Consider the following 14,700-nt stretch of genomic DNA (forward strand, 5'->3'; position numbering starts at 1 on the left):
TCTTAACCATCCAAGATCATTGTCTAACTTTAACCATGTAACCTTAACAATTCAAGATCAATTACCAACTTTAACCAGCTAACCTTAAACATTCAAGATCAATTACTAACTTTAACTAGCTAACCTTAACCATTTAAGATCAATGTCTAACTTTAACCATTTAACCTTAACCATTCAAGATCGATGTCTAACTTTAACCATGTAACCTTAACCATTCAACATCAATGTCTAACTTTAACCATGTAACCATAACCATTAAAGATCAATGTCTTACTTTCACCATGTAATCTTAACCATCCAAGATCATTGTCTAACTTTAACCATGTAACCTTAACAATTCAAGATCAATTACCAACTTTAACCAGCTAACCTTAAACATTCAAGATCAATTACTAACTTTAACCAGCTAACCTTAACCATTTATGATCAATGTCTAACTTTAACCATGTAACCTTAACCATTCAAGATCGATGTCTAACTTTAACCATGTAACCTTAACCATTCAAGATCAATGTCTAACTTTAACCATGTAACCTTAACCCTTCAAGATCAATGTCTGACTTTAACCATGTAACCTTAACCAATCAACATCAGTGTCTAACTTTAACTATGTAACCTTAACCATTCAAGATCAATGCTTAACTTTAACCATGTAACGGTAACCATTAAAGATCAATGTCTTAATTTAACCATGTAATCTTAGCCATTCAAGATCCATGTCTAACTTTAACCATGTAACGGTAACCATTAAAGATCAATGTCTTAATTTAACCATGTAATCTTAGCCATTCAAGATCCATGTCTAACTTTAACCAGCGAACCTTAAACATTCAAGATCAATTACTAACTTTAACCATGTAATCTTAGCCATTCAAGATCAATGTCTAACTTTAACCAGCTAACCTTAAACATTCAAGATCAATTACTAACTTTAACCGTGTAACCTTAACCATCCAAGATCAATGTCTGACTTCAACCATGTAACCTTAACTATTCAAGATCAATGTTTAACTTTAACTATGTAACCTTAACCATTCAAGATCAATTTCTAACGTTAACCATGTAACCTTAACCATTCAAGATCAATGTCTGACTTTAACCATGTAACCTTAACCATTCAAGATCAATTTCTAACTTTAACCATGTAACCTTAACCATTCAAGATCAATTTCTAACTTTAACCATGTAACTTAACCCTTCAAGATCAATGTCTGACTTTAACCATGTAACCTTAACCATTCAAGATCAGTGTCTAACTTTAACTATGTAACCTTAACCATTTAAGATCAATTACTAACTTTAACCATGTAACCTTAACCATTCAAGATCAATGCCTAGCTTTAACTATGTAACCTTAGCCATTCAAGATCAATGCTTAACTTTAACCATGTAACGGTAACCATTAAAGATCAATGTCTTAATTTAACCATGTAATCTTAGCCATTCAAGATCCATGTCTAACTTTAACCAGCGAACCTTAAACATTCAAGATCAATTACTAACTTTAACCATCTAAACATAACCATCCAAGATCAATGTCTACCTTTAACCAGCTAACCTTAACCATTCAAGATCAATGCCTAACTTTAACTATGTAACCTTAACCATTCAAGATCAATGCCTAACTTTAACTATGTAACCTTAACCATTAAAAATCAATTACCAACTTTAACCAGCTAACCTTAAACCTTCAAGATCAATTACTAACTTTAACCATGTAACCTTAACCATTCAACATCAATGTCTAACTTTAACCATGTAACCATAACCATTAAAAATCAATGTCTTACTTTCACAATGTAGTCTTAACCATCCAAGATCATTGTCTAACTTTAACCATGTAACCTTAACAATTCAAGTTCAATTACCAATTTTAACCAGCTAACCTTAAACATTCAAGATCAATTACTAACTTTCACTAGCTAACCTTAACCATTTAAGATCAATGTCTAACTTTAACCATTTAACCTTAACCATTCAAGATCGATGTCTAACTTTAACCATGTAACCTTAACCATTCAACATCAATGTCTAACTTTAACCATGTAACCATAACCATTAAAGATCAATGTCTTACTTTCACCATGTAATCTTAACCATCCAAGATCATTGTCTATCTTTAACCATGTAACCTTAACAATTCAAGATCAATTACCAACTTTAACCAGCTAACCTTAAACATTCAAGATCAATTACTAACTTTAACAAGCTAACCTTAACCATTTATGATCAATGTCTAACTTTAACCATGTAACCTTAACCATTCAAGATCGATGTCTAACTTTAACCATGTAACCTTAACCATTCAAGATCAATGTCTAACTTTAACCATGTAACCTTAACCCTTCAAGATCAATGTCTGACTTTAACCATGTAACCTTAACCAATCAAGATCAGTGTCTAACTTTAACTATGTAACCTTAACCATTCAAGATCAATGCTTAACTTTAACCATGTAACGGTAACCATTCAAGATCAATGTCTTAATTTAACCATGTAATCTTAGCCATTCAAGATCGATGTCTAACTTTAACCATGTAACGGTAACCATTAAAGATCAATGTCTTAATTTAACCATGTAATCTTAGCCATTCAAGATCCATGTCTAACTTTAACCAGCGAACCTTAAACATTCAAGATCAATTACTAACTTTAACCATCTAAACTTAACCATCCAAGATCAATGTCTAACTTTAACCATGTAACCTTAACCATTCAAGATCGATGTCTAACTTTAACCATGTAACCTTAACCATTCAAGATCAATGTCTAACTTTAACCATGTAACCTTAACCCTTCAAGATCAATGTCTGACTTTAACCATGTAACCTTAACCAATCAAGATCAGTGTCTAACTTTAACTATGTAACCTTAACCATTCAAGATCAATGCTTAACTTTAACCATGTAACGGTAACCATTAAAGATCAATGTCTTAATTTAACCATGTAATCTTAGCCATTCAAGATCCATGTCTAACTTTAACCATGTAACGGTAACCATTAAAGATCAATGTCTTAATTTAACCATGTAATCTTAGCCATTCAAGATCCATGTCTAACTTTAACCAGCGAACCTTAAACATTCAAGATCAATTACTAACTTTAACCATCTAAACTTAACCATCCAAGATCAATGTCTAACTTTATCCAGTGAACCTTAACCATTCAAGATCAATGCCTAACTTTAACTATGTAACCTTAACCATTCAAGATCAATGCCTAACTTTAACTATGTAACCTTAACCATTAAAAATCAATTACCAACTTTAACCAGCTTACCTTTAACCTTCAAGATCAATTACTAACTTTAGCCATGTAACCTTAACCATTCAACATCAATGTCTAACTTTAACCATGTAACCATAACCATTAAAGAACAATGTCTTACTTTCACCATGTAATCTTAGCCATTCAAGATCCATGTCTAACTTTAACCAGATAACCTTAAACATTCAAGATCAATTACTAACTTTAACCGTGTAACCTTTACCATCCAAGATCATTGTCTAACTTTAACCATGTGACCTTAACAATTTAAGATCAATTACCAACTTTAACCAGCTAACCTTAAACATTCAAGATCAATTACTAACTTTAACCATGTAACCTTAACCACTGAAGATCGATGTCTAACTTTAACCATGTAACCTTAACCATTCAAGATTAATGTCTGACTTTAACCATGTAACCTTAACCGTTCAAGATCAATTACTAACTTTAACCAGCTAACCTTAAATGTTCAAGATCAATTACTAACTTTAACCATGTAACCTTAACCATTCAAGATCGATGTCTAACTTTAACCATGTAACCTTAACCATTCAAGATTAATGTCTGACTTTAACCATGTAACCTTTACCATTCAAGATCAATGTCTAACTTTAACCTTGTGACCATAACCATTGAAGACCAATGTCTTACTTTAACCATGTAACCTTAGCCATTCAAGATCAATGTCTGACTTTAACCATGTAACCTTAACCATTCAAGATCAGTGTCTAACTTTAACTATATAACCTTAACCATTCAACATCAATTACTAACTTTAACCATGTGACCATAACCATTCAAGATCAATGCCTAACTTTAACCATGTAACCATAACCATTAAAGATCAATGTCTTAATTTAACCGTGTAATCTCAGCCATTCAAGATCAATTCCTAACTTTAACCATCTAACCTTAACCATCCAAGATCAATGTCTAACTTTAGCCATGTAACCTTAAACATTCAAGATCAAAATCTGACTTTAACCATGTAACCTTAACCATCCAAGATCAATGTCTAACTTTAACCAGATAACCTTAACCATTCAAGATCAATACCTAACTTTAACCAGGTAACCTTAACCATTCAAGATCAATGCCTAACTTTAACTATGTAACCTTAACCATTCAAGATCAATGCCTAACTTTAACCAGCTAACCTTAACCATTCAAGATCAATGCCTAACTTTAACTATGTAACCTTAACCATTAAAGATCAATTACCAACTTTAACCAGCTAACCTTTAACATTCAAGATCAATTACTAACTTTAACCATGTAACTTTAACCATTCAAGATCAGTGTCTAACTTTAACTATGTAACCTTAAACATTCAAGATCAATTACTAACTTTAACCATGTAACTTTAACCATTCAAGATCAATGTCTGACTTTAACCATGTAACCTTAACCATTCAAGATTAATGTCTGACTTTAACCATGTAACCTTTACCATTCAAGATCAATGTCTAACTTTAACCTTGTAACCATAACCATTGAAGACCAATGTCTTACTTTAACCATGTAACCTTAACCATTCAAGATCAGTGTCTAACTTTAACTATGTAACCTTAACCATTCAACATCAATTACTAACTTTAACCATGTGACCATAACCATTCAACATCAATGCCTAACTTTAACCATGTAACCATAACCATTAAAGATCAATGTCTTAATTTAACTGTGTAATCTCAGCCATTCAAGATCAATTCCTAACCTTAACCATCTTACCTTAACCATCCAAGATCAATGTCTAACTTTAGCCATGTAACCTTAAACATTCAAGATCAAAATCTGACTTTAACCATGTAACCTTAACCATCCAAGATCAATGTCTAACTTTAACCAGATAACCTTAACCATTCAAGATCAATGCCTAACTTTAACCAGGTAACCTTAACCATTCAAGATCAATGCCTAACTTTAACTATGTAACCTTAACCATTCAAGATCAATGCCTAACTTTAACTATGTAACCTTAACCATTAAAGATCAATTACCAACTTTAACCAGCTAACCTTTAACATTCAAGATCAATTACTAACTTTAACCATGTAACTTTAACCATTCAAGATCAGTGTCTAACTTTAACTATGTAACCTTAAACATTCAAAATCAATTACTAACTTTAACCATGTAACTTTAACCATTCAAGATCAATGTCTGACTTTAACCATGTAACCTTAACCATTCAAGATCAATGTCTGATTTAACCAGGTAACCTTAACCATCCGAGATCAATGTCTAACTTTTACCAGGTAACCTTAACTATTCAAGATCAATGCCTATCTTTAACCATGTAACCTTAACCATTCAAGATCAATGCCTTACTTTAACTATGTAACCTTAACCATTAAATATCAATGTCTAACTTTAACCATGTAACCTTAACCATTCAAGATAAATTACTAACTTGAACCATGTAACCTTAACCATTCAAGATCAATTACTAACATTAACCATGTAACCATAACCATTAAAGATCAATGTCTTACTTTAACCATGTAATCTTAGCCATTCAAGATCCATGTCTAACTTTAACCAGCTAACCTTAAACATTCAAGATCAATTACTAACTTTAACCATGTAACCTTAACCATTCAATATCGATGTCTAACTTTAACCATGTAACCTTAACCATTCAAGATCAATGTCTGATCTTGAATGGTTAAGATTACATGGTTCAAGTCAGTGTCTTACTTTAACTATGTAACCTTAACCATTCAAGATCAATTACTAACTTTAACCATGTAACCTCAACCATTCAAGATCAGTGTCTAACTTTAACTATGTAACCTTAACCATTCAAGATCAATGTCTGACTTTAGCCATGTAACCTTAACCATTCAAGATCAATGTCTGACTTTAACCATGTAACCTTAACCATCCAAGATCAATGTCTGACTTTAACCATGTAACCTTAACCATTCAAGATAAATTACTAACTTGAACCATGTAACCTTAACCATTCAAGATCAATTACTAACTTTAACCATGTAACCATAACCATTAAAGATCAATGTCTTACTTTAACCATGTAATCTTAGCCATTCAAGATCCATGTCTAACTTTAACCAGCTAACCTTAAACATTCAAGATCAATTACTAACTTTAACCATGTAACCTTAACCATTCGATATCGATGTCTAACTTTAACCATGTAACCTTAACCATTCAAGATCAATGTCTGACATTAACCATGTAATCTTAACCATTTAATATCAGTGTCTTACTTTAACTATGTAACCTTAAACATTCAAGATCAATTACTAACTTTAACCATGTAACCGTGTCCAACTTGAACTATGTAACCTTAACCATTCAAGATCAATGTCAGACTTTAACCATGTAACCTTAACCATTCAAGATCAATGTGTGACTTTAACCATGTAACCTTAACCATCCAAGATCAATGTCTAACTTTAACCAGGTAACATTAACCATTCAAGATCAATGCCTAACTTTTACCAGGTAACCTTAACTATTCAAGATCAATGCCTATCTTTAACCATGTAACCTTAACCATTCAAGATCAATGCCTTACTTTCACCATGTAATCTTAGCCATTCAAGATCCATGTCTAACTTTAACCAGATAACCTTAAACATTCAAGATCAATTACTAACTTTAACCATGTAACCTTAACCATTCAACATCAATGTCTAACTTTAACCATGTAACCATAACCATTAAAGATCAATGTCTTACTTTCACCATGTAGTCTTAACCATCCAAGATCATTGTCTAACTTTAACCATGTAACCTTAACAATTCAAGATCAATTACCAACTTTAACCAGCTAACTTTAAACATTCAAGATCAATTACTAACTTTAACTAGCTAACCTTAACCATTTAAGATCAATGTCTAACTTTAACCATTTAACCTTAACCATTCAAGATCGATGTCTAACTTTAACCATGTAACCTTAACCATTCAACATCAATGTCTAACTTTAACCATGTAACCATAACCATTAAAGATCAATGTCTTACTTTCACCATGTAATCTTAACCATCCAAGATCATTGTCTAACTTTAACCATGTAACCTTAACAATTCAAGATCAATTACCAACTTTAACCAGCTAACCTTAAACATTCAAGATCAATTACTAACTTTAACCAGCTAACCTTAACCATTTATGATCAATGTCTAACTTTAACCATGTAACCTTAACCATTCAAGATCGATGTTTAACTTTAACCATGTAACCTTAACCATTCAAGATCAATGTCTTAATTTAACCATGTAATCTTAGCCATTCAAGATCCATGTCTAACTTTAACCATATAACGGTAACCATTAAAGATCAATGTCTTAATTTAACCATGTAATCTTAGCCATTCAAGATCCATGTCTAACTTTAACCAGCGAACCTTAAACATTCAAGATCAATTACTAACTTTAACCATCTAAACTTAACCATCCAAGATCAATGTCTAACTTTAACCATGTAACCTTAACCATTCAAGATCGATGTCTAACTTTAACCATGTAACCTTAACCATTCAAGATCAATGTCTAACTTTAACCATGTAACCTTAACCCTTCAAGATCAATGTCTGACTTTAACCATGTAACCTTAACCAATCAAGATCAGTGTCTAACTTTAACTATGTAACCTTAACCATTCAAGATCAATGCTTAACTTTAACCATGTAACGGTAACCATTAAAGATCAATGTCTTAATTTAACCATGTAATCTTAGCCATTCAAGATCCATGTCTAACTTTAACCAGCGAACATTAAACATTCAAGATCAATTACTAACTTTAACCATCTAAACTTAACCATCCAAGATCAATGTCTAACTTTATCCAGTGAACCTTAACCATTCAAGATCAATGCCTAACTTTAACTATGTAACCTTAACCATTCAAGATCAATGCCTGACTTTAACTATGTAACCTTAACCATTAAATATCAATTACCAACTTTAACCAGCTTACCTTTAACCTTCAAGATCAATTACTAACTTTAGCCATGTAACCTTAACCATTCAACATCAATGTCTAACTTTAACCATGTAACCATAACCATTAAAGAACAATGTCTTACTTTCACCATGTAATCTTAGCCATTCAAGATCCATGTCTAACTTTAACCAGATAACCTTAAACATTCAAGATCAATTACTAACTTTAACCGTGTAACCTTTACCATCCAAGATCATTGTCTAACTTTAACCATGTGACCTTAACAATTTAAGATCAATTACCAGTTTTAACCAGCTAACCTTAAACATTCAAGATCAATTACTAACTTTAACCATGTAACCGTAACCACTGAAGATCGATGTCTAACTTTAACCATGTAACCTTAACCATTCAAGATTAATGTCTGACTTTAACCATGTAACCTTAACCGTTCAAGATCAATTACTAACTTTAACCAGCTAACCTTAAATGTTCAAGATCAATTACTAACTTTAACCATGTAACCTTAACCATTCAAGATCGATGTCTAACTTTAACCATGTAACCTTAACCATTCAAGATTAATGTCTGACTTTAACCATGTAACCTTTACCATTCAAGATCAATGTCTAACTTTAACCTTGTAACCATAACCATTGAAGACCAATGTCTTACTTTAACCATGTAACCTTAGCCATTCAAGATCAATGTCTGACTTTAACCATGTAACCTTAACCATTCAAGATCAGTGTCTAACTTTAACTATGTAACCTTAACCATTCAACATCAATTACTAACTTTAACCATGTGACCATAACCATTCAAGATCAATGCCTAACTTTAACCATGTAACCATAACCATTAAAGATCAATGTCTTAATTTAACCGTGTAATCTCAGCCATTCAAGATCAATTCCTTACTTTAACCATCTAACCTTAACCATCCAAGATCAATGTCTAACTTTAGCCATGTAACCTTAAACATTCAAGATCAAAATCTGACTTTAACCATGTAACCTTAACCATCCAAGATCAATGTCTAACTTTAACCAGATAACCTTAACCATTCAAGATCAATGCCTAACTTTAACCAGGTAACCTTAACCATTCAAGATCAATGCCTAACTTTAACTATGTAACCTTAACCATTCAAGATCAATGCCTAACTTTAACTATGTAACCTTAACCATTAAAGATCAATTACCAACTTTAACCAGCTAACCTTTAACATTCAAGATCAATTACTAACTTTAACCATGTAACTTTAACCATTCAAGATCAGTGTCTAACTTTAACTATGTAACCTTAAACATTCAAGATCAATTACTAACTTTAACCATGTAACTTTAACCATTCAAGATCAATGTCTGACTTTAACCATGTAACCTTAACCATTCAAGATTAATGTCTGACTTTAACCATGTAACCTTTACCATTCAAGATCAATGTCTAACTTTAACCTTGTAACCATAACCATTGAAGACCAATGTCTTACTTTAACCATGTAACCTTAACCATTCAAGATCAGTGTCTAACTTTAACTATGTAACCTTAACCATTCAACATCAATTACTAACTTTAACCATGTGACCATAACCATTCAAGATCAATGCCTAACTTTAACCATGTAACCATAACCATTAAAGATCAATGTCTTAATTTAACCGTGTAATCTCAGCCATTCAAGATCAATTCCTAACTTTAACCATCTTACCTTAACCATCCAAGATCAATGTCTAACTTTAGCCATGTAACCTTAAACATTCAAGATCAAAATCTGACTTTAACCATGTAACCTTAACCATCCAAGATCAATGTCTAACTTTAACCAGATAACCTTAACCATTCAAGATCAATGCCTAACTTTAACCAGGTAACCTTAACCATTCAAGATCAATGCCCAACTTTAACTATGTAACCTTAACCATTCAAGATCAATGCCTAACTTTAACTATGTAACCTTAACCATTAAAGATCAATTACTAACTTTAACCATGTAACTTTAACCACTCAAGATCAATGTCTGACTTTAACCATGTAACCTTAACCATTCAAGATCGATGTCTAACTTTAACTATGTAACCTTAACCATTCAAGATCGATGTCTAACTTTAACCATGTAACTTTAACCATTCAAGATCAATGTCTGACTTTAACCATGTAACCTTAACCATTCAAGATCAATGTCTGACTTTAACCAGGTAACCTTAACCATCCGAGATCAATGTCTAACTTTTACCAGGTAACCTTAACTATTCAAGATCAATGCCTATCTTTAACCATGTAACATTAACCATTCAAGATCAATGCCTTACTTTAACTATGTAACCTTAACCATTAAATATCAATGTCTAACTTTAACCATGTAACCTTAACCATTCAAGATAAATTACTAACTTGAACCATGTAACCTTATCCATTCAAGATCAATTACTAACATTAACCATGTAACCATAACCATTAAAGATCAATGTCTTACTTTAACCATGTAATCTTAGCCATTCAAGATCCATGTCTAACTTTAACCAGCTAACCTTAAACATTCAAGATCAATTACTAACTTTAACCATGTAACCTTAACCATTCAATATCGATGTCTAACTTTAACCATGTAACCTTAACCATTCAAGATCAAAGTCTGATCTTGAATGGTTAAGATTACATGGTTCATGTCAGTGTCTTACTTTAACTATGTAACCTTAACCATTCAAGATCAATTACTAACTTTAACCATGTAACCTCAACCATTCAAGATCAGTGTCTAACTTTAACTATGTAACCTTAACCATTCAAGATCAATGTCTGACTTTAGCCATGTAACCTTAACCATTCAAGATCAATGTCTGACTTTAACCATGTAACCTTAACCATCCAAGATCAATGTCTGACTTTAACCATGTAACCTTAACCATTCAAGATAAATTACTAACTTGAACCATGTAACCTTAACCATTCAAGATCAATTACTAACTTTAACCATGTAACCATAACCATTAAAGATCAATGTCTTACTTTAACCATGTAATCTTAGCCATTCAAGATCCATGTCTAACTTTAACCAGCTAACCTTAAACATTCAAGATCAATTACTAACTTTAACCATGTAACCTTAACCATTCGATATCGATGTCTAACTTTAACCATGTAACCTTAACCATTCAAGATCAATGTCTGACATTAACCATGTAATCTTAACCATTTAATATCAGTGTCTTACTTTAACTATGTAACCTTAACCATTCAAGATCAATTACTAACTTTAACCATGTAACCTCAACCATTCAAGATCGTTGTCTAACTTTAACCATGTAACCTTAACCATTCAAGATCAATGTCTAACTTTAACCAGCTAACCTTAAACATTCAAGATCAATCTCTTTCTTTAACCAGGTAACCTTAACCATTCAAGATCAATGCCTAACTTTAACTATGTAACCTTAACCATTCAAGATCAATGCCTAACTTTAACTATGTAACCTTAACCATTAAAGATCAATAACCAACTTTAACCAGCTAACCTTTAACATTCAAGATCAATTACTAACTTTAACCATGTAACCTTAACCATTGAAGATCCGTGTCCAACTTGAACTATGTAACCTTAACCATTCCGGATCAATGTCAGACTTTAACCATGTAACCTTAACCATTCAAGATCAATGTGTGACTTTAACCATGTAACCTTAACCATCCAAGATCAATGTCTAACTTTAACCAGGTAACATTAACCATTCAAGATCAATGCCTAACTTTAACTATGTAACCTTAACCATTCAAGATCAATGCCCTAATTTAACCATGTAACCTTAACTTTTCAAGATCAATATCTAACTTTAACCATGTAATCTTAGCCATTCAAGATCCATGTCTAACTTTAACCAGCTAACCTTAAACATTCAAGATCAATCTCTTTCTTTAACCAGGTAACCTTAACCATTCAAGATCAATGCCTAACTTTAACTATGTAACCTTAACCATTCAAGATCAATGCCTAACTTTAACTATGTAACCTTAACCATTAAAGATCAATAACCAACTTTAACCAGCTAACCTTTAACATTCAAGATCAATTACTAACTTTAACCATGTAACCTTAACCCTTCAAGATCAATTACTAACTTTAACCAGCTAACCTTAAACATTCAAGATCAATTACTAACTTTAACCATGTAACCTTAACCATCCAAGATCAGTGTCTACCTTTAACTATGTAACCTTAAACATTCAAGATCAATTACTAACTTTAACCATGTAACCTTAACCATTCAAGATCGATGTCTAACTTTAACCATGTAAAATTAACCATTCAAGATCAGTGTCTGACTTTAACCATGTAACCTTAACCATTCAAGATCGATGTCTAACTTTAACTATGTAACCTTAACCATTCAAGATTGATGTCTAACTTTTACCATGTAACTTTAACCATTCAAGATCAATGTCTGACTTTAACCATGTAACCTTAACTATTCAAGATCAATGTCTGACTTTAACCAGGTAACCTTAACCATCCAAGATCAATGTCTAACTTTTACCAGGTAACCTTAACTATTCAAGATCAATGCCTATCTTTAACTATGTAACCTTAACCATTCAAGATCAATGCCTTACTTTAACTATGTAACCTTAACAATTAAATATCAATGTCTAACTTTAACCATGTAACCTTAACCATTCAAGATAAATGACTAACTTGAACCATGTAACCTTAACCATTCAAGATCAATTACTAACTTTAACCATGTCACCATAACCATTAAAGATCAATGTCTTACTTTAACCATGTAATCTTAGCCATTCAAGATCCATGTCTAACTTTAACCAGCTAACCTTAAACATTCAAGATCAATTACTAACTTTAACCATGTAACCTTAACCTTTCAATATAGATGTCTAACTTTAACCAGCTTACCTTAAACATTCAAGATCAATTACTAACTTTAACCATGTAACCTTAACCATCCAAGATCAGTGTCTACCTTTAACTATGTAACCTTAAACATTCAAGATCAATTACTAACTTTAACCATGTAACCTTAACCATTCAAGATCGATGTCTAACTTTAACCATGTAAAATTAACCATTCAAGATCAGTGTCTGACTTTAACCATGTAACCTTAACCATTCAAGATCGATGTCTAACTTTAACTATGTAACCTTAACCATTCAAGATTGATGTCTAACTTTTACCATGTAACTTTAACCATTCAAGATCAATGTCTGACTTTAACCATGTAACCTTAACTATTCAAGATCAATGTCTGACTTTAACCAGGTAACCTTAACCATCCAAGATCAATGTCTAACTTTTACCAGGTAACCTTAACTATTCAAGATCAATGCCTATCTTTAACTATGTAACCTTAACCATTCAAGATCAATGCCTTACTTTAACTATGTAACCTTAACAATTAAATATCAATGTCTAACTTTAACCATGTAACCTTAACCATTCAAGATAAATTACTAACTTGAACCATGTAACCTTAACCATTCAAGATCAATTACTAACTTTAACCATGTCACCATAACCATTAAAGATCAATGTCTTACTTTAACCATGTAATCTTAGCCATTCAAGATCCATGTCTAACTTTAACCAGCTAACCTTAAACATTCAAGATCAATTACTAACTTTAACCATGTAACCTTAACCTTTCAATATAGATGTCTAACTTTAACCAGCTTACCTTAAACATTCAAGATCAATTACTAACTTTAACCATGTAACTTTAACAATTCAAGATCAGTGTCTAACTTTAACTATGTAACCTTAACCATTCAAGATCAATTACTAACTTTAACCATGTAACCTAAACCATTCAAGATCAATGTCTGACTTTAACTATGTAACCTTTAACATTCAAGATCGATGTCTAACTTTAACCATGTAACCTTCACTATTCAAGATCAATTACTAACTTTAACCATGTAACCATAACCATTCAAGATCAATTACTAACTTTAACCATGTAACCTTTACCATTCAAGATTAATTTCTAACTTTAACCATGTAACCATAACCATTGAAGACCAATGTCTTACTTTAACCATGTAACCTTAGCCATTCAAGATCAATGCCTAACTTTAACCATGTAACCTTAACCATTCAACATCCTCTAACTTTAACCATGTAACCATAACCATTGAAGATCAAAGTCTTACTTTCACCATGTAATCTTAGCCATTCAAGATCCATGTGTAACTTTAACCAACTTACCTTAATTCAAGATCAATTACTAACTTTCACCATGTAACCTTAACCATCCAAGATCAATGTCTAACTTTTACCATGTAACCTTAACCATTTAAGATCAATGCCTAACTTTAACTATGTAACCTTAACCATTCAAGATCAATGCCTAACTTTAACCATGTAACCATAACCATTAAAGATCAATTACTAACTTTAGCCATGTAACCTTAATCATTCAAGATCGATGTCTAACTTTAACTGTGCAACCTTAACTATTCAAGATCAATTACTAACTTTAACCTTGTAACCTTAC

Source organism: Echiichthys vipera (genome assembly GCF_963691815.1).
Source record: "Echiichthys vipera genome assembly, chromosome: X".
Classification (NCBI taxonomy): domain Eukaryota; kingdom Metazoa; phylum Chordata; class Actinopteri; order Perciformes; family Trachinidae; genus Echiichthys; species Echiichthys vipera.